We start from the raw sequence: 20115 nt of genomic DNA on the forward strand, positions 1-20115 counted from the left end.
AGGGGTTCGGGCTCGCTCGCTACGCTCGCTCGCAACGGTGAAGTATACCAATCATTTTACGCCCCACCACTTTAAAATGTCACCAGCCGTCCCTGCTAAAAACATACAGAAGTCATATACATGTGTGATTAAAGTTCTGGCAGTACAGTGCATTTTAGGAGGATAACATTTGCATTCACTCTAAGGTATGCAAAGCATAGGCAGTTTTCCCGTTATTAGCTTCTCTGTGGCACATACTGGACCACTGGCAAACAAGGCAGTTTACTCTAGCCTCACAGAACCAAGCACAGAGTTAATTATCGGGTCTAAGGGAACTTTGTCCCTGTCTTTACAAATCTCATTTTGTTGACTGTATTATCCTGTACGTTTATTTACTCTCTTTACTAAAAATTCATGTCAGTTTCTATTTTGCTAATAGCAGTTTTGCAGGTGTCCAGTCACAGATACTTTTGACCCAGTCGGGGTCGGAGGTCAGAAAGCCAGGGGAGTTTGTGAAGTTGAGGTGCCCTGTGAGCGGGTTTGATGTTAACAGCTACTGGATGAGCTGGGTCAGGCAGGCTCCGGAGCGAAGACTGGAATGGGTAGCCAGCCTGGTATTATTCTAGGAGCAACCCCGCACATTATTTCTCAGATGCAGCAAAAGGTAGATTCACGCCCTCCACAAACAGCTCCACTTTCTATCTGCAAATGAACAGCCTGAAGACAGAAGACACTTGAGTTCATTAATGTACCCGTGATGCACAGCGAGGAAAGCGAGGCAGCGCTCAGTACAACAAGGCCACAAATTAAACTCTCTTACTCATGAGATCTTTAAGAAAAAGAAAAACCAGCGGTGGCGAGGTCGGAAAGGAAACGGCCGCCATTATCCAGCTGCCTCAAAAATTAAAGTGGGCGTGGCCGTTGAATGAAGCACATCGTCGTACTTGAGTTCAACAACAAAGTAAAGGGACCAGTAACCATGAGATGAATGAAATGATGACAATCAATCAGAAGACAGTATTTAGAAGAACAAACACACAAGCCAATGAAAATTATGCGTGGGACTTCTCTCCCGTACTGAACTACTCCAGATCAACCCCAGGGCTTGACCTAAAAACCAGGACATGAGACAAATGTGCCGGGACAGCTGGCAGAAAGCCGGAACTGTACTGGCAAATCCGGGATGCGTGGTCACCCTACACTCCTCCCACATCCCTTTCCAGTTGCTGTACTACAGCAAGGGTTGCAAGGACCACAGGACGCACCAAGTGCACAAGTAGGCTTTAATGAAAGACTGCATCAGCGATACATCCCATTCCTTCGTAATACATCATTAGGGTGGGAATATCATATTAAATCAGGCAATGTAATTAATACCAGCAGCAATTCTTGACATAACAACATTTATGAATAAACTAGGTGGGATTATCCATGCCTATGTGCCCTTAATAGAATTTAAAATTCATGTACATATTTGCCTGACAATTTTTGATTCTATGGCAGAGCTGCAGGCTCAGATTATGCAAGTTTAACCCCTTGCCTGCTCATGACGAAACCACTCCGTCATGAGCCACGGGCTCCGTGTGCTCATGACGGAGTGGTTCCGTCATGCTGCGGCCGTTGCGGCCGCTCCGCCACGTGGCGCTGATTCCCCGCCTGTGCGGGCGAACAATGCAAGTGGGCGGAGTCGTGACGGAACCACTCCGTCATGAGCACAGCGCGCCCGTGGCTCATGACGGAGTGGTTCCGTCACGAGCATGGCGGCGCCGCGCTCACCCCGAACCCCCCCGGCAACGCGGCAAAATTCGTGCCGCGGCGAAGGGGTTAAAGCTGCTCAACAATCAAACACAAACATTACCAAAGCCAAAAGGGCTCGCCTACTCGAGGTACAGGCTTTGCCAATGTTTTTTAGCCATGTTGTACAGCAGCACAGCAGCTGATCAATAATGAGCAAACAAATAGGAGTGACAGTGAAACCAACAAATGGGAAGCAATGGGAAGTCTCTAAGCCCAATAATAAAAAATAAAAGATCTGGAAGAGGCAGCGCATGCGTTGTCTAATTGGGACCTAAAAAGTGATTACTCACTGGCTTAAGTTAGAACTTCTTAAACATGGAGGCTCAGTTGTACAACCACTTTAAATTGGGTACAAGGCTGAAGTTAGCTTCTTATTCGGCCAGTTTCTTATTCGCAGGCTGATGTTAGCTTCTTATTCGACCAGTCTCTTATTCACTGGTTGAAATTAGCATCTTATTCGGCCACCATTTTATTTGCAGGCAACATTTTATATAAAATACAATTATGAATAATTCCGCAAACTAGAAATTTATGGGACTCTGCATTGCCATATAGTGAATATGTTGTTTTTCAAATACAACACATACCACTGTTACGTCTATTAGGATTTAGTCTGACACAAGCAACCTTTCCACCAAAATATGGGACAACTTTTCCACCATCAAAATTCATATTCATTTTAAGAAATGGAGCACTCCTTTACAATACCTGTACGTAAGTTGTCTGAGCTGATCATAATTTTTGGCACCATATGGGTCACCTTGATCTCAAGGGGAGAGAAGTTGGCTTAACAGCCAGGGCGGTCAACCTCAAATATGGTGAACCGGGTTTGAGTCTCAGCAAGGATGCGCAGCATCCTGTGATTCTGGGCAAATCACTTAATCTTCCTGTGCCTAACAATAATGAATGTGTCCCCATGTAATGCAACTGCTGCTCTTGTAAAGTGCTCTGATACCCAAAACCTTCAGGTCAAGTTTGCGCTATATAAAACTCAGTAAAAAAAGGGATCCCTAAGCAGTTATATTCTAATAAGTAATCATACTTTCCCTATAGGAAATTCACATTGGATCACAAATATTTTAAACACAATACATCCCTCTACAAGCTCCATAAGGACTTACACTGAGCCAAGCAATGTTACCACCTGTGCCCACTGTGCCACCCTCAAGCCAATGCATTCCCATGGAGTTATAGATGAATAATTAACCATCCTTTCTCTCATCAGGATCAACTTGGCTCATCAATTTTCATATTCATCCTTACAAATGGAGCTCCTGTATACACTACCTATATGTAAATTACCTGAGCCAAGCAAAATTTGTCACAACAGGTGGCACCAAACTGGTTGCCCTCACCTCAGTGCATTTCTAATGATTTACATCCGAATAAGTAATTGTGGTTCTTATATCAGAAAAACATATTGGCTTACAAATATGTATTTTGTTTTTCAAACACACCACATCCCCTACTAGGTCCATAAGGATTCAGCCTGAGCCGAGCAATATTTCCACCAAAACATGGACCCAATGTGACACCCACCAGCCAATACATTCCTATAGAGGTATATGCAAATATGCAAATAAGAAACCATCCTTTCTTCCATGAAGATAAACTTGGCTCACCAATTTTCATATCGATACTAATAAAGGAAGCTTCCCTCTACACTTCTGATATGTAAATTGCCTGAGCCAAGCAAATTTTGTCACAACAGATGGCATCACATTGGTTGCCCTCACCTCAATGCATTCCTATATAGTTACGTGAGAATAAGTAATTGTGGTTCTCTTATAGAAAAACACATTGCCTCACAAATAGGTATTTTGTTTTTCAAGCACATCACATCCCCCTACAAGCTCCATAAGCATTTACCCTGAGCCAAGCAGCGTTTTCAACTGTGCCCACTGTGCCAATTTCAAGTCAAAGCGTTCCTATGGAGTTATAGATGAATAAGTCACCATCCTTTCTCCCATTAAGATCAACTTGGCTCACCCATTTTCATACTGATCCTAATAAAGAGAACTCCCATGTATACTACCTATATGTAAATTCCCTGAGTCGAGCAAAATTTCTCACAACAGGTGGCACCAAATGGGGTGCCCTCACTTCAATGTATTCCTTTGCAGTTATGTCAGAATATGCGATTACAGTTCCCATTTAAGAAAAACAGATTGGCTCACAGAGATGTATTTTGTTTTTCAAGCACATCACATCTCTCTATAAGATCCATAAGGATTTAGCCTAAACCTAGGAATATTTCCACCATAACATGGGCCCACTGTGCCACCCTCCAGCCAATACATTCCTATGGAGTCTAGGTGAATAAAAAAACGTCCTTTCTCCCATAAATATCAACTTGGCTCACCAATTTTCATACTTACTAATAAAGAGAGCACCCTTCTACACTACCTGCATGTAAATTGCCTGAGCTGAGCAAAGTTTTTCACAACAGGTGGCACCAAATTGGGTGCCCTCACCTTAATGTATTATTTCTAAATAGGTAATTGCATTTCCCTTAAAGGAATATCACATTGCTTAGAAATATATATTTTGGTTTGCAAGCGCACCACACCCCCTATACAATCCATATGGATTTAGCCTGAGCCAAGCAACGTTTCCACCAGTACGTACTGTGCCACACTCAAGCCAATGCATTCTTATGAAGTTATAGACAAATAAGTAACTATCCTTTCTTCCATGAAGATCAACTTCACTCTCAAATATTTTGATTGGTCTTAATAAATGGAGCATTGCAAATGATTTATGCACACTTTAACGTATTTTGATACAGTTATGTCCAAAATACGATGGATGAGTTGCGTTGTGGCAATTAAGATGTCCTGTCATCTGTCAATAAGGTACCTGCAAGGCTGAAATAATGTGAAGTCTTTATCAAAAGTAGCAGGACTTAGGCTCAAAACATAAAAATATGTTGAAAGATAGCCTGTGTGTTTGAAACCTGAAAAGAACCTTGACAGTCAGAGCTAATGCTCAGGCTCCATGCTGAAGCATGCTGAAGATGTTTGTTAAGAAGGAGGCTCAAGTTCTTCTCAAAAAGCCTTGGATACATTCTAGTCAAGAAGATGTTGATGGGAAAATGTTTCTCTCTGGTTTGCTATGTCCATGAAATGAATACCCTCCATGAAAGTTTGTCTAGAGTACATATGCAAAGTATACTTCTGTTGCAGACTCTCACGCAATTATGATGTAGCAACAGCTTCTGGACTAACACCTTTACTGTCCCAGAGACAACAACCAAAAAAAACTGACTAATATGTAGTCAGACTGCTGCTGCCTTCAATTTGTATAAAATAGTCTAAGCCCCATTATCACACTCACCTTCTACACTGTATGAAAGTAAAAGATGAACCACAGCAACTCCATTAGAATGTATTTCAAATCCAAGGATTCACTTGCCCAGGTTGTACAGATATTGAATATACATATATTCTTATTGATGCTACATTGTAGATGCTGTCCAAATGACCAGTGGATGAAATAATACTTGTAATTTGTCATTTGAAGTGTCTGCTATCTGTTGAATTGATGTGGCCAGTTAATATACATGTAAACCCAATAATGTTACATTTTACGAACAGAAATGTCATAAAACAAATCACTTTTGCATTTCTGTAGGGTTTTAGTGTAGCAAATGAAGATATAAAAAATAGTTACTTTACAATCAGTTTGCTACTTCAGAGTGTTGTTTATACACATAGACGTGATGATATTTTAAAAATTTTCCTCATATGTTGCATGTACACACAGTTGCTGTTTGTCCGTAGTCTGTGATAAAAAAAATCCATAGCCGAAATAGTATAAAAAGTAAAAACAAATAGCTGCAAATGATTGTTGCTACCAACATAATTGTCAGCAGAATTTATATTGTCGTCATAATTTGCAAGTGTTTGCTCCACTTATATTTTTTCCATGCAGAGTATCTTAGGTGTACATATGCCGCCATTCATTTTGTGTATGTTCACTTCAAGCCACTCTTTTGCTGCCTTAGTATCATGAAACATTCTCATTCCCTGTCAAATGAAGAACTATATCTAAAAGTGTAAATATCAATTGACCACATTAAATGTTTTGCTTCAGTGTCTTTTCATTGCAGATGCATTTTTAGGAACCATTTAATGCCAGTCTCCCCATAGTAAATTCTATCAACAAATTTAAGACTAAATGTGAGCAGGACGACCTTATCTCTACTATTATTGAGGGAAATAATAAGATTTGTTGGATGGATTCCGATATTTGGGACCTGTACTATGAAAAAATGTTTTAGTGATCTTTTAAATATAATTTTCTAACGGCTTCAGAAACTGTCTGAATTCCCTTATCAAACTTATTTACAGATCTTTGCAGTTATAGAGACAACCTTACATATCAAATTTGACATTGCTTGTGATCCGCATTAACTATGAGACTGGGGACTTGGCTTGAAATGTAAGGTCAAGACTGCAAAGCATCCTTGACTCTCCAGATAGCTTGGTTGAGCAGTCAATGCATAGCTTACAGGAGATTGTATGAAGGATGACATGAAGTAGAGGACAACACAGTGATTGTAGCTGCACTAAAAGCTGAATATCAGGCCAAAGTAAGGTAAAATGTTGCTTCATGGATGAAAAGGATCTAAATGTAATTAAACAACATAACACAATAAAATGCAGTTGCAACACTTTACAACTAACTTACACACTGATGGCCTCATTCACAAAGGTAAACTTAAATACAGCTGTAAGTTTACTCTTGTTTGGTATTCACAAGCAAGAAGTAATAGGAACTTTACGACTGCTGACGCTCCACAATCGAGGCAGAGAACTCTGCACATTAAATGATAGGACAGGCCCGTCTTTTTATGTGCTAAGTTCTCTGCCCAGACTGTGGAGTCTCCACAGTCGTAAACATACTATTACATTTCAATTTTGTTAATACAGAAAAAGAGTAAACTTACACATAGATGTAAGTTTACCTTAAAGAATCTGGCCCACTGTGATCTGTTTGCAATCTATAAATATAAATACTACCTTGTTCATAGAACAAAGATAGCACACAAGATTGTGATCTCCCTCCCCAATCATGCCAAGTTTCAAAACATAGTTTGTGATTGCTACCCAATCGTAAATGCTAGAAAAAATACAAATATGCACAATACAATTAGGGAAACCTGTAAAGGAACGAAACACATTCCACAGCAGTAAAATCACATGTCTCTGATTCTTTGATCATAGTTATGGAATCGCGAAGATACGCTTATCTCCCACTTTGGGGTTATTATTTTCCAGTTTTTTCGAAAAATGTATCTCTCTAGACTGAGGTTTGTTTGACTCCAGATCAACATATGCACAGTATTAAGGGGACATGATGGTGGTTTCACCCCCTAGAGTAGTCAGTGTGTAGGTTGAAAGGCATGAGTGCCCATGCTGCAACCATGTAGCTCCTTTCTAGCTCTGTGAATTCAGCTAGTACACAATCCAGCAATCCTGCAATGCAAGGCAGGGGACAACAAAGTGTGTCTTGGGTACAGTTTTTCCAACACCCAAACACTTTTAGACAGGTTATGAGCCCAGGCTCATTACAGCAGTGTAAAGTCATGTGAAATCAGTGGTAGGAACATTTGGTCCCTGCAATTTACAGATGTACATTGGTTTACTAATTGCAAACATATATAGATTACTTCCAACAACTTAATATCGTGGGACAAAATATTGTGTCAAGAATATAGATTACAAAAATAATGTGAAGGTAAGTTTCTATAGGCAAGCAATGTTTTACTATGTATAACTCCACATGTAGGTACCTATACAATATATTTATATATCCAAGGTACGTAGATGTGGAGTTACGAATAGGCAATCTATACCTTCTTGCTATTTTGGCCCTCGATATTGTTGACACAGGATTCTGTCCACACGATTCTTTTGTTTCTGATTTTCTGTCAGTGAACCCGAAACAAAGATCAGACATCATAGAGGTCTCTAAATAAAAAATGTCATTGTGGTACTGGGTAAAGAAGTGAAAGAAGTGTGTAGAATATGAAACAAGGCTACATAATATGCCTTTGAAAATATATAACACATAATAGCCATGGTTTAATCGCTACACTAGCCCCTAGTGAGACAAAGGATAACACAGAAAATTGTATTTACCAATCTCTCAAAGCATTGAAGGCAAGTGACTTAGCTGTATAGAGAAACTGCTTATGTTGCATCCCCACCAAACATCTAAGGTGCCTCAAGCACTCTGATTAAATAGGCAAAACACAGAGGCTGGTTACAATGCAATACGTTATGCGTCTTCTTTTACCCATAGCCAAGATTACAACCATTCTAAATTTTGTTCAGAACTAGAAGGCTCTTTTTGTTAGACAAGCCATGACCTTTACTATGTCAGTGAAAAAGCACAACTCCTCTGCTCCAAAATAGACCAGGTACCACTACACAGTTGATTTTGACACCACAAATATTTATTATCCTGCTTTTCTCACCATAACATTATGATCCCTTCTCCCTGCTCTATTGAAGGTATCTGATTTGGTAAACACCATACATGCCTTGAAGGCCTGGTTGTCAGTGGTCTAAAATCAATCTTGGGGTACCTAAACTAACCATGCTCTGTAGTTGAAATAGCAGTCATAAATGCCCATGATAACACATGCTTTTGGTGTTGCAGAAGCAATCAAGGAGCAAGAAATGTTTCCCCTGTTACCTCAACCTCAAACACTGCATCTGGTTAATTAAAAAAACTGCACAATCTCAAAATCTCTCTCTAATATGCAGAATACTTCATGGTTTCATCCTCTCCGACATCATTTTAAACACCGGTTTGGAACACTTCTGAATGATACACCATCAAGATACATCAATATGCCAACAACACTCAACTGTATCTACAAATCTCTTTACCAAATGATTTTATTTGACTCAAACCTGCCTTAAATTAATCCCCAACTGGGCGTCAAGCACATGTCCAAAGCTCAACCCAAGAAAGCTTCAGGCAACCACAAATCCAATCTTGTCTCACTGACATGAACCACGAAGACTTCACTCTATAGCTAATAGACAATGTGAAATCATTTTGATTCACCCTCAACAAACCTTCATGCAATGTGTTCATGAATATTCAAATAACACATTGCTAGGAAAGCCAAGATAGGACAATATGAGAAATCCTCTCTGAATAAAGAAAAATCTTTTTCCCAGAAGCTGATTTTAGCACTTTCTCCTTCTTGGATTGAGGAAACAGTTTGATAAGTGGCGGCCATGACTCCATTTAAAGGTATCATATGTATTGCCATAGCATGTTCCAGTTTCTCTCATAAATTGAAAGTGCCTCTTTCCACATGGAACCTTAAAACATATATAGTCATAGGTGGCAAAGAGTGAATAACAGGAATTCTTTTATCAAGGGGTTCTGAGTTATGTCAAATTGACAAGATTGAAGCTCAACCGTCCTATGATGTAAGCCAGAACTCCGAAGTGAAAAACATCCTCATTATTCACATTCTACGCATCGATAATTTTATGCAATGTATGCCCCTCATTTCATCTACCCCTTCTTTCAAATGCTTCACAGTTATAGGGGAGCCATACATACGTGGCCTCTCCTGCCTATGCCAAATGTAAAAAAAAATCCTTGCCTCCTGTGACCCACCCCCACTGCCATGAGAGTCATCTACCTCTTTCCCATGCCTCCTCTCTAAAAGATATGCCCTCTGCTATCCATTGAGGCAAAGAGCTTGTCTGCACTGACAGGCTCTCAGAGAGTGCTGTCACAACAGTGTGGAATTCTTTAATGACGCGGCAACGGTGAGAAACAAGTTTTATTTCTCACTGTCTCGGCGTTATAGTAGTTCATTACCAGACTTAGAGTCTGGTATTCACGAAAAGGTGCACAGAGGAAGCCACACATAACAATCCACTTTATTGCTTGATCAGGATGTTGGTGATACACTTTTCAAAATTGTATTTCGTGGAACTGGTTAGTGATTAGACCTGTTTACACACTCGCTGCAATTAACAGTCTGACATTGGCTGACATGCAGACTTCTTTATCACTTCGATTTATTGTCTGATCTGTAGGTTATTCAGGCCCTTTTAGCATTGCTTAAATCTATACCCCATACTTCATCTGAAAAGTTATTTCCTTGAAAGTGTTACCGAAAAAGAAAAGGCTACATGTGGTCAGGGACAGTCCTCAAGTAGTGTGCGTGTTATAAATTATAAAATAACTTAACATAACTGGGAGGCTTACGGAAGAACAAATAAGTGCACATATTTGGCCAGACAATATTATGCAGAAAAGCTATAACTACTGCTTTGATTGTTCTTAGATATCCACAACTTTGTGAAATAGAAATTGGAGATGCCATACTCTCGCTAATGCACCACCATAGTCTCATATATGTCTCATTGATATAATTAACATAATATCAGACTATGATTCATAAATCATTTCTTACCAGACTTCAATCGAGTGTGTTTGTCTCATGATCAATGGCTCTGGATAAAGGGGGACATTGCATCTTGCTTTAACAGTAGTGATCAGAAGATAGTCAAGACGGCAGACAAATAGGTCATTTTCAGTGCCAAATGTATCCCAAAAACTTTTGCCTTGAAAGCGTGAAAATTATTTTAACCACTGAATTATTCCTTTCACCCACTGACCTTTGGTAAAATGTGCATGCACTGTCATAAGTGCTTGAATCCGTGGCTCTTTTTGTGCTATAGCCATCAACTCATGAGAAACCTGAGGATATTTCTGTATTACCAAGTGAATAACAAAAAGCAAGTTGTCAATTGTACAAGTGTTACATGATTTAATGCTTCTTCTTCCCAACTTTCCTGTGCCTGACCACGGTAAGCATTGGCTTGCAACTTTCTTCAACACTGCTTTAGGTGTTGGTGAGCTATAGTACTTAGCCTGTTTTGTTTTCCTTTTGGGTCTCTTTTTCCATTGTTTTTCATGAGTTAACACATGGCCTTTATCTTCTGAATCATGGATTAGCCTTACACCTACCTCATCACCCTGTGAAATGTCCTCTGTAGTACATTCACTCGCATGTGTGTATGTTATGTTGTGTTGTTGTTTTCTTTTAGACTTCTCACTCGTGGCACATTTTATGTTTACTAGTGCAATCTCACGCATTTTCGCCTCTACAAACTCTTTCATTAGTTGCAAAAAGACACTATGAAGAAGAAGTAACCGTACACCCCAGAAGTGACCCAACGGCGCCAAAGAACCCCAACCGAGTACCCGTATCAGCCCCTCACTTACCTCTTCATCCTCAGCTCGGGGTGCTGCTCCGACAGCCCATATCCTGCAACAAAGGAAAAGAAAAAGTTAACCAGAAGGACGGGGAATCGCGGTCAAGAGGAATGCGGAGCCAAGGAGAGAGATGGCCAATCGACAACGCTGAAGGACCAGGAAGTAGAAACACTTGGGGCGAAGGTCAGAGGAAGAGGGCGGCACCAAGAAAACACCAGAAAAGAAGAAGGAGAGAGAGACACGCATACTGGAGAAGAGAAGGAGAAAGACGTTGATTCCGATAATGAAGAGAAGTGTCCGGCTGTCCTAACTGAAGAGAAGAGACAGGAAGACGACGAGGCTCCAGAGACGTGGAGCGAAGAGTGGTGGTCGCCTGAGAGGTGTGATTTCCCGCCGCAACTCAGGAGAGTTGTGGCATTTCCCGGTATGTGCCAGGAGGGAAAGGGCGCATTCTTGGGAGCTCGGGAGTATGGGGAGGTAACGGGGAGTGGTGGAGGGCAATAACTGAGGGAGAATGCGAGAGGAACTGGACACCCTGCATGAGTATACAGGAAAGAGCGAATAAAGAAGGGAGCCTGCTAGCATGTGTGCAAGACTGTTGAGTCATATTTTTTTTTGTTTTACTTTGAGAATATGATTGCACGAAACATTTAACAAGAAAAGGAAGGAATTAAAAGTAAAGCCACCATAAGTCATCCCGGATGCTTGTAAATGTCGGATGACTATTAAAGTGGTAGTAGGCAAAGGATCCTAGTGAAAAACCCAAGAGTGCAATGCTCCTATTGAAAGAATGAGGGAATTCCCAAAAGGAGTCATAGAGGGGTGAGAAGCATCCAATCAGAATATTAGAGTACAAGACAGAATTGCACCTTGTTTTGTCTTTATTTCTTCTCATCCCCCTTTCCTTTCTGTAAGGCCTCTGTAGTAAAGACTAAGAGTACATTAATCCTTAGGCATTCAGGTGTGGTGGAGGTCTCTATCCCTTGCAAGTCCACCACATAGACCATTTTACTCACCTTGCTATCCAACCTTTTTTTGTCTTCTTCCTAAAAACCCGGGGGCGACACACCGCTGGAGTCTAAGCCTGGGATCGAAGAAACAAAGAAAGAAGAGAAGAACACTCGTGAAAGAAGGGGACTAAGGACTGAAACCAAACAACACAGACCCAAGACGAATATACGTTTATTTTTCCCCCATATAGTTTTTTTGTTGTTGTGTGATATTCCTTAATGAACCGCCACAATTGAGAAACACATTCGGCCTTTCAGGTTTATTTTCCGCCCATCCCTCACAGTCACCTAATCTCCGATGTAACCTATCATTTAAAACATTTTTTTTACAGTCCTGAACCAGTTTTCCACGGTTGCATTAGTGTCTATATGTTGTCCTTCACCTAACATTATTCCACTCTAAAGTGGTACGGTTGTGACATATTTGCCTAGCAAATTAACAAAGTGGGGACAGTAATTCGTGTTTTTTGCCTCAGAATTTTATTTTCATTTCCAGACTTCAGTGTTTTTTTCTCACTTTCAGATAAATATTTTTGAAAATGGAGAAGACTATTTTAAGGTGGATTCTTTCAAAAGGTCGTCTGTAGTGTCCGCGTACCGTGTCTTCTAACCCATCACTACAGAGCTTAATGGTATGTTTGTTGATTGATGATCTCATTTCTGTCATGTATTCAAAATATATATTTGTCTCAGTTTTCACAGTTAGAACATAGAGTACTCTCCTAAGGTGTATTTTAATCTCATTTATTTACTTGCATTTTGCAAAAGGGCAACAGAATACATAAACAACTCTTTGGCTTCTTTTCTGGCTTCCGCTTTTCTCCCTTTATTGGCCACAAGTCTAATCATGTGAGCTGCACAGATATGGACCACAGTCAATATATTTTTCTCTCCACCAGTGCACATGTTCAAACAGTGTTTTAGGTACTGAACAAGCGTAATCTGATTGACAGCCTGCATGGCTGCATGAATCATTGCCCAACTGAAGTCTACCTCAACATTTTGTGGGATGAGTCTACAGTTCGACAGCTGGACGAAATCGCAACATACACAGCTTAACAAGTGCAAAATGATTGGTGTGCTTTGGTCAGAAGATAACATATCTGCAACTGGAACTGTATGATTACTAGGTGTCTTTGTTTGAAGACACAAAGCATAATACAAGACTCTGTGGTGGGTCTCTTTGTGGTTTGCAATGACTGACCCTGTTGCATTAAGATACAGATAACAATTACCCAACGCCTGAAGGTCCTTCAGCATGTGTAGCTGAACATCGTTGTACACATGAATAACAAGAGGGATCATGCAAATATATTGACTAAAAGCATCAGCAGCCACAATTGGATCATGTTCTTTCTGATCTTTTCTTTGTTGCAGTTCAAGGCAGTCTCGAAAGACATTTTTATTCATTCGGTTACTAAGATTCTTGTAGCTGGCTCTTTTCTATAGGATTGTAGTTGTTTTGACCATATTCAGGTTACCAGCTAAATGTTGTTCTGGATCTGCATTAGGTATGGATTTTTTATACAGATGAGAGGGTTGTGTCTCTCCTAAACAGGATTTTAGTTTCTCTCTTTCTAGACCACGAGTATGCCTCTTGTGAAAATGTAGAATGGTATGGTTGATCTCCACTTGAATAATCACATTGTTATGCTTTTTGTTTTTTTTGGCAATTGTGAAATGATATTTGGTGCAGCCACTAAATTTACAATGTCCTTTCCCATGCCAGTAAACAGCAAATAAAATTCTCGACCCTTTGCCTCTGACTCTTGTATTTGAAACAAATTACACAAAATTAATTAGTTTCATTAAAATTTCTGCAAATTAAGTCAGACCAACCATTCAATAACAGATGATACCCCTGCCTGCTCTCTGGTTTTATCTGTTTCCATTCTTCATTGGTCAGTTTTATTTTACATCTTGATAGTAGAGTGTCTTCCTGTTTAGTATTAGCCATAGATGGATCTGTTAGCATCATTTTTTGTAACGTTGTGTGGCTAAAATCTTTGCTTTTTTAGCATCTATTGCTTTTTCAGAAGAGCCCTCTGTTTTTTAATTTACTGTTGCATATTCATTTTGGTATTTAGAAGCAACAGCTGAGAGACATTTATCATTCCCACTTTCAATAGGCAAGATGATTTGACTTAGTATTTTGAATCCGTACAAGACTTAAGTTGTGATGTGAATAATCTTTTAGGAGATGCAAATGAAACATCAAAGTCTGTGAATCTTTTTTTCTTGGCACTGTTCTTTTTTGCTTTACATTTAGGGCAAAATCATGGTAAAATAGATACTATATCTATTATGCTCATATAGCCAGGACAAGTTGGATGAAACCATTCTTTACATAAAAACTACTGGGCATATGGTTGCTGGGGTCATTTGTTTGCCTGCGTACACAATAAAGATTTTCATCTTCTTCTTGAGAAAATGAGGGCTGATCCTTGACAAGCAAGTTTGTTTTTTTACTATTTTGATACGCAAGTTTTTTTGTCTTAATTGTTGCCCAGTGCGTGTTCTTTCAAATGCCAATACAATTTTTCTCCACACAAAGTTAGACTTATGGTAACATTCATTGTTTAGAGATGCAATGTTTTCATTGAATAACTTTGTAAGTTTACCTTCCGAGCTTTGATCAGAAACAAGTTTCTTGGACGTGTTCAACTATTTACAATTCTTGCATAAAGTTCTGTTTGAAAATAGTATTTGATATAAAAGTTGCCACCAAACGTTTCAATTACATTGAAGTACCATATCACAGCACTGTTTAACGTTAAGATGAAGATGTGAGGTGCTTTATTGGCAAAAAGAGCAAGAAAAGTAAGGAAAACTGACAACAAGAAAGCAACTTTGCAAAAGAAATAACAATAATTCCAAGCATGAAATGTTTCCTGTGGAAATATACTTTTGACTTCTTAGGCTTATAGTAGGAAACAGTCCACTGATGACAAAATGAAGACCTGAAACCTTTGGAGACCAATAGTAATGTTACAAAATGAACAACAACATTTCCAAACAGTAAATGTTGATATGTGAAAAGGTAATGCTTTTGCTAGTTTCTATAAACTGCAAAACATCTTTATAGCATATCTCCTTCTTGTGTTTAAGTGAAATTCTGAGATCTTTAGTAAACAACTGACTCAGAAATTGCAGACAAAGAACTGTGTTGCAACCTAATCAGCACTCAATTACTTTGGTGCCCTCTGCAGGCTTACAGAGTAATGTATTAGTATAGGAGCCTCAAAAGGGTATTTTGTATCAGAGAGCAAACCTTCAACACATATAACAGTAGAATAACAAAAACGAGTCTCTAGGGGTAAAGCAGGACAGCCCTCCTGATGTGAAATTAACATTATTAGACAACTTGCATGGCGTGGTGCTTCTATAAACATAATGGATGGTCATTGAAGCTTGAAGGTGTCACACATAAGTTTAGTTTCGATTTGGCAGTTCTTTAAGTACAGAATACTGCTGTGAAGGCAATACAAAATGTTTGAGTTAGTAACGTTTTTTTGAACAAACAATGGCTAACCTGTGTTGATATTAAGAAGTCAGTGTCCTGATGAAAGGTGGCATCTTATGAAGGAATCCATAAAGTAACATAACTTAACTGTGGAATCTGTAGACTGCATCTCACACAGAGCACTGGACTGTGATCATACCACTGCCTTTGGGTAGCCCACCTAGGCTTTGGTTGCTGCTGCATCATGACACATGGATTACTTTCCCCTACCTAAGGCTGGGCAGATAAGAACTATGAGGCTGCCATCTGCACAGGAGAGGGATGTATGCACTCCAGTATTTCTCCTAGCCTGAGGAGGAACCCTTTGCTGGGAGTTTCTCTCAGCACATAATAATATGAATCCAAACTTGTAAAGCACAAACATATCACCCCTTAAGGTTTCAAGGCAATGGGGGCCGTCGAGCAGATTAAGTGAGCTATTGCTCAGAGTCACATGATGCTGAGCTGAGCTGAGTTGCTGGTGGTGATCAAACCATGACTTCTGCGCTCAGGAGGCAGCCTCTCTTGCCGCAGCACCACACCTCTCCCTGCTCTGGTGCATGGGATACATTTATTGTATTTTTGTGTCTGGGACTGTCATAGTTTACATGTTAGACTCAGACAGAAAGGAGTCCTGCCAGAATGGTGTAGGAAGGCAAGCTGTGAAAGATGGAGCATCCTGAGTGAGGTAGTTATAATGCACCCTTGGAATTTCCCAGACAGTTTAGAAGCTCAAGGATTAAAAAAGTTAATGTGGAAAATGTATGACAGCCTTTGAGTGGTCTTCTCCAAACGTTTTGTCTGCTTTCTTAATATTTTTGCTGATTTCTTTTTGTTGGCCTTAGAACCCTGAGCACTTTGTCACTGCCAACCAGTGCTAAAGTATATGTGCTTTTCCCCTAAAACATGGTTTGATTGACCTATCCATAATTTGTATATTCAATTTACTTATATCCCCATAGTAAAGTGCACTACATGAACCCAGGGACTTTAAATTAAATGCTACTAGTGGGCCTTCACTACTGATTGTGCCAGCCACACAAGTAGCACCTTAAACATGTCTCAGGCCTGCCACTGAAGAGCCTTTGTGTGCTGTTTACATTGCCATGTCGACTTGCCATTTAAAACCCCTTGCCAAGCCTTCAACTCCACTTTTATTACATATTAGTCACCTCTATGACAGGCCCAATGTAGCCCATAGGCCAGGGCGCTGTGTAATTAAAAGGTAGGACATGTACTTTTAAGTTTAGGTTTTACATGTCCTGGTAGTGAAAAACTCCCACATTTTCACTACTGTGAGGCCTACCCCTTTTCTAGATTGACATTGAGAATTTCTTATTACACTTTTAAGTTGTAATTCCTGATTGAGCAGGAGTCGGCCTATAATGTTTCATATCATAGGAATGGTAATGATAAATCTTCTTTACTCATGAAGTTGAATTTATCATTGCCCTTTTAAAAATGCCACTTTTAGAAAGATGCCTTTTTCTGCTCTTAGCCCTCTGTGCCTACAGCCTGTCCCTTATACACATCTGGAGTGGGTGACAGTTGGACTATGTACATTCCCTCTAGAGAGGCACACACAAAGGAAGCTTAGATGTGGATGATGTACCATCCACATCCTGATGGGTCATCCTGGCCAGGATGAGAGGGAGGAGCTGATACGCCTGAATAGGCTGTGTCCTGCCTCCACACAAAGAGCTGCATACCACCCTGTGGAGAGTCTAGAGCCAGGGTATGAAGAAAATACCTCTTTGCACTTTAAAGACCATTATTCTAAGTCACACCCACTTTAAAGGCACAAGTGGTTATAAGTACTGGGTCCCTACCACTTGAGTACACTACCGGACCTGAAAAGAACTCTGCCAGGAGGAACGACTGCTGTGCTGCTACAAGGACTGCCACTCTGCTGGACTGCTGCTCTGGAAGAACCTATTTCATGCTGTGCTACCCTGCTGTCTACTTCCCTCTGCCCTGCAGTGGAAGGACTGGACCATTTTCACTTGAACCCAGAGTGACTCCAAGGACATGCTGGCTTATACCCTGTTCTAAGTCTCAAGGACATCAAAGACTTCGCAGCTACATGCAACAGCACGTGGACTTTGCTTGCTGCATGTCTTGCCCTGCCAAGTGGTGCCAATCCAGTCCTGGGCCCTTGGAAGTGGGTAGAACGTACTGCAACTGCTAGAATCCACACATCAATGCTAGTGCACCGATCGGAACTGGTGCATCTCACACCATGCAGATACAACACTGCTGCCACAAGGACTGAAGCATCGCATTGCCGACTGCACAAGGCATTGCCTACAATTCCCAATGTATCTCCTACATCTTACATTTTGACCACAGTGCAGCATCGATTTGCACCTCTCAATGACAACGCATCACCCACAATCCTTTACTTTGGTGCCAAAAGTATCACCTGTTGCTTCCCACATCTCATCTCTGTTAACAACGCAACAAAGGTACTTTTCAGTGGGCCAAAGCTGTTCCCTGTATCCAACCCATGCTTCATAGTGGTGCTCACTTTATTAGGCTCAGTATGAAAATTGGTGAGCCAAGTTGATCTTCATAGGAGAAAGGATGTTTACTTATTCCTCTATAACTCCATAGGACTGCATAGGCTTAAAAGTGGCACAGTGGGAACAGACAGAAACATTGCTTGGCACAGACTGAATCCTTATGGAACTTATAGGGGGTGTGGTGTGTTTAAAAAACAAAACACATATTTGTGAGCCAATGTGTTTTTCCTATGAGAGAAACACAATTACTTATTTGCATGTATCTGTATAGCAATGTATTCAGGTGAGGGCAACCAGTTTGGTGCCACCTGTTGTGACACATTTTTTTCCGGCTCAGTCAATTTACATAAAGGTAGAGTAGAGAGGTGCTCCCTTTGCTAGGATGAAGATGAAAATAGGTGTGCCAAGTTGATCTTGATGGGATAAAGGATTGTCACTTATTCGTCTATAACTCCATAGAAATGCATAGGCTTGAGAATGACACATTGCTTGGCTCAGGCTAAATCGTTATGAAGCTTGTAGGAGGATGAGGTATGTTTGAAAACAGCATACACATTTGTGAGCAATGTGATTTTTCTATAAGGGAACTACAATTAACTATTCAGACATAATACATTGAGGTGAGGTCTCCCCATTTGGTGCCACCTGTTGTGAGAAATTGTGTTCCGCATAGGTACTTTACATACAGGTAGGATCAGTATGAAAATTGGTGAGACAAGTTGATCTTCATAGGAGAAAGGATGGTTTCTTATTTGCCTATAACTCCATAGGAATGTATTGGCTGGTGGGTGGCACAGTGGTCCCATGTTTTCGTAGAAATACTGCTTGGCTCAGGCTAAATCCTTATGAATGCAATGGGGAGATGTGGTGTGCTTGAAAAACAAAATACATATTTGTAAGCCAATGTGATTTTCCTATAAGGGAACTGCAATTGCATATTCAGACTTAACTGCATAGTAATACATTGAGGTGAGGGCACCCCGTTTGGTGCCAACTGTTGTGCGAAAATGTGCTTGGCTCAGGCAATGTACATATCAGAAGTGTAGAGGGGTGCTCTCTTTATTAGACTCAGTATGTAAATTGAAGAGGCAAGTGATCTTCATAGGTGAAAGGAAAGATTCTTATTCGCCGAGAGCTCCGTAGAAATGTATAAGTTTGAGAGTGGTACAGTGGGCTCAACTGGAAACTTTGCTTGGCTCAGGCTAAATCCTTATGGATCTTATAGAGGGATGCGGTGTGCTTGAAAAACAGAATACCTATTTGTGATCCAATGTGATGTTCCTATAAGGGAACTACAATAGCCTATTCAGACATAACTGCATTGAAACACATTGAGGTGAGGGCACCCTGTTTGGTGCCACCTGTTGTGAGAAATTCTGATTGACTCAGGGAATTTACATATAAGTAGTGTAGAGAGGTGCTCTCTTTATCTTTATGGGAGAAAGGATGGTTACTTATTCGCCTATAGCTCCATAGGAGCGCATTGGTTGAAAGTGGCACAGTGGGCACAGATGGAAATGTTGCTTGGCTCAGGCTAAATCCTTATGGAGCTTGTAGGGGGATGTGATATGTTTGAAAAACCAAACAAATATTTGTGAGACAATGTGTTTTACCTATAAGAGAACCACAATTATGTATTTGCATGTAACTGCAGAGGAATGCATTGAGGTGAGAGCAACCAGTTTGGTGCCACCTGTTGTGACACATTTTGCTTGGCTCAGTTAATTTAAATATAAGAAGTGTAGGGGGGAGCGTCCTTTATTAGGATCCATATGAAAATTAGCAAGCAAAGTTGATCTTCATGGGAGAAAGAATGGTTTCTTATTTGCCTATATCTCCATAGGAATGTTATGGCTGGTGGGTGGCACAGTGGTCCCATGTTTTGGTGGAAATATTACTTGGCTCAGGCTGCTTCCATATGGATCTTAGAGGCGGAAATGGTATGCTTGAAAAACAAAATACATATTTGTGAGCCAAAGTGATTTTCCTATAAGGGAACTGCAATTGCCTATTCAGACATAACTGCATAGGAATACATTTA

The 20115-nt window shown here is 40.3% G+C and overlaps 1 long non-coding RNA gene across 1 annotated transcript in view; it reads left to right on the forward strand.

The window, feature by feature from the left end:
- The window catches only part of LOC146829605 (uncharacterized), a 70726-nt gene that overhangs the window by 19516 nt on the left and 31095 nt on the right, over positions 1-20115 (forward strand). The window contains exon 3 of the long non-coding RNA XR_014962020.1: positions 12574-12682. This is a non-coding gene — a long non-coding RNA (uncharacterized LOC146829605). The remainder of the gene's footprint in view (positions 1-12573; positions 12683-20115) is intronic.

The sequence above is a fragment of the Triturus cristatus genome, chromosome 5_2 (genome assembly GCF_964204655.1).
Source record: "Triturus cristatus chromosome 5_2, aTriCri1.1, whole genome shotgun sequence".
Lineage (NCBI taxonomy): Eukaryota > Metazoa > Chordata > Amphibia > Caudata > Salamandridae > Triturus > Triturus cristatus.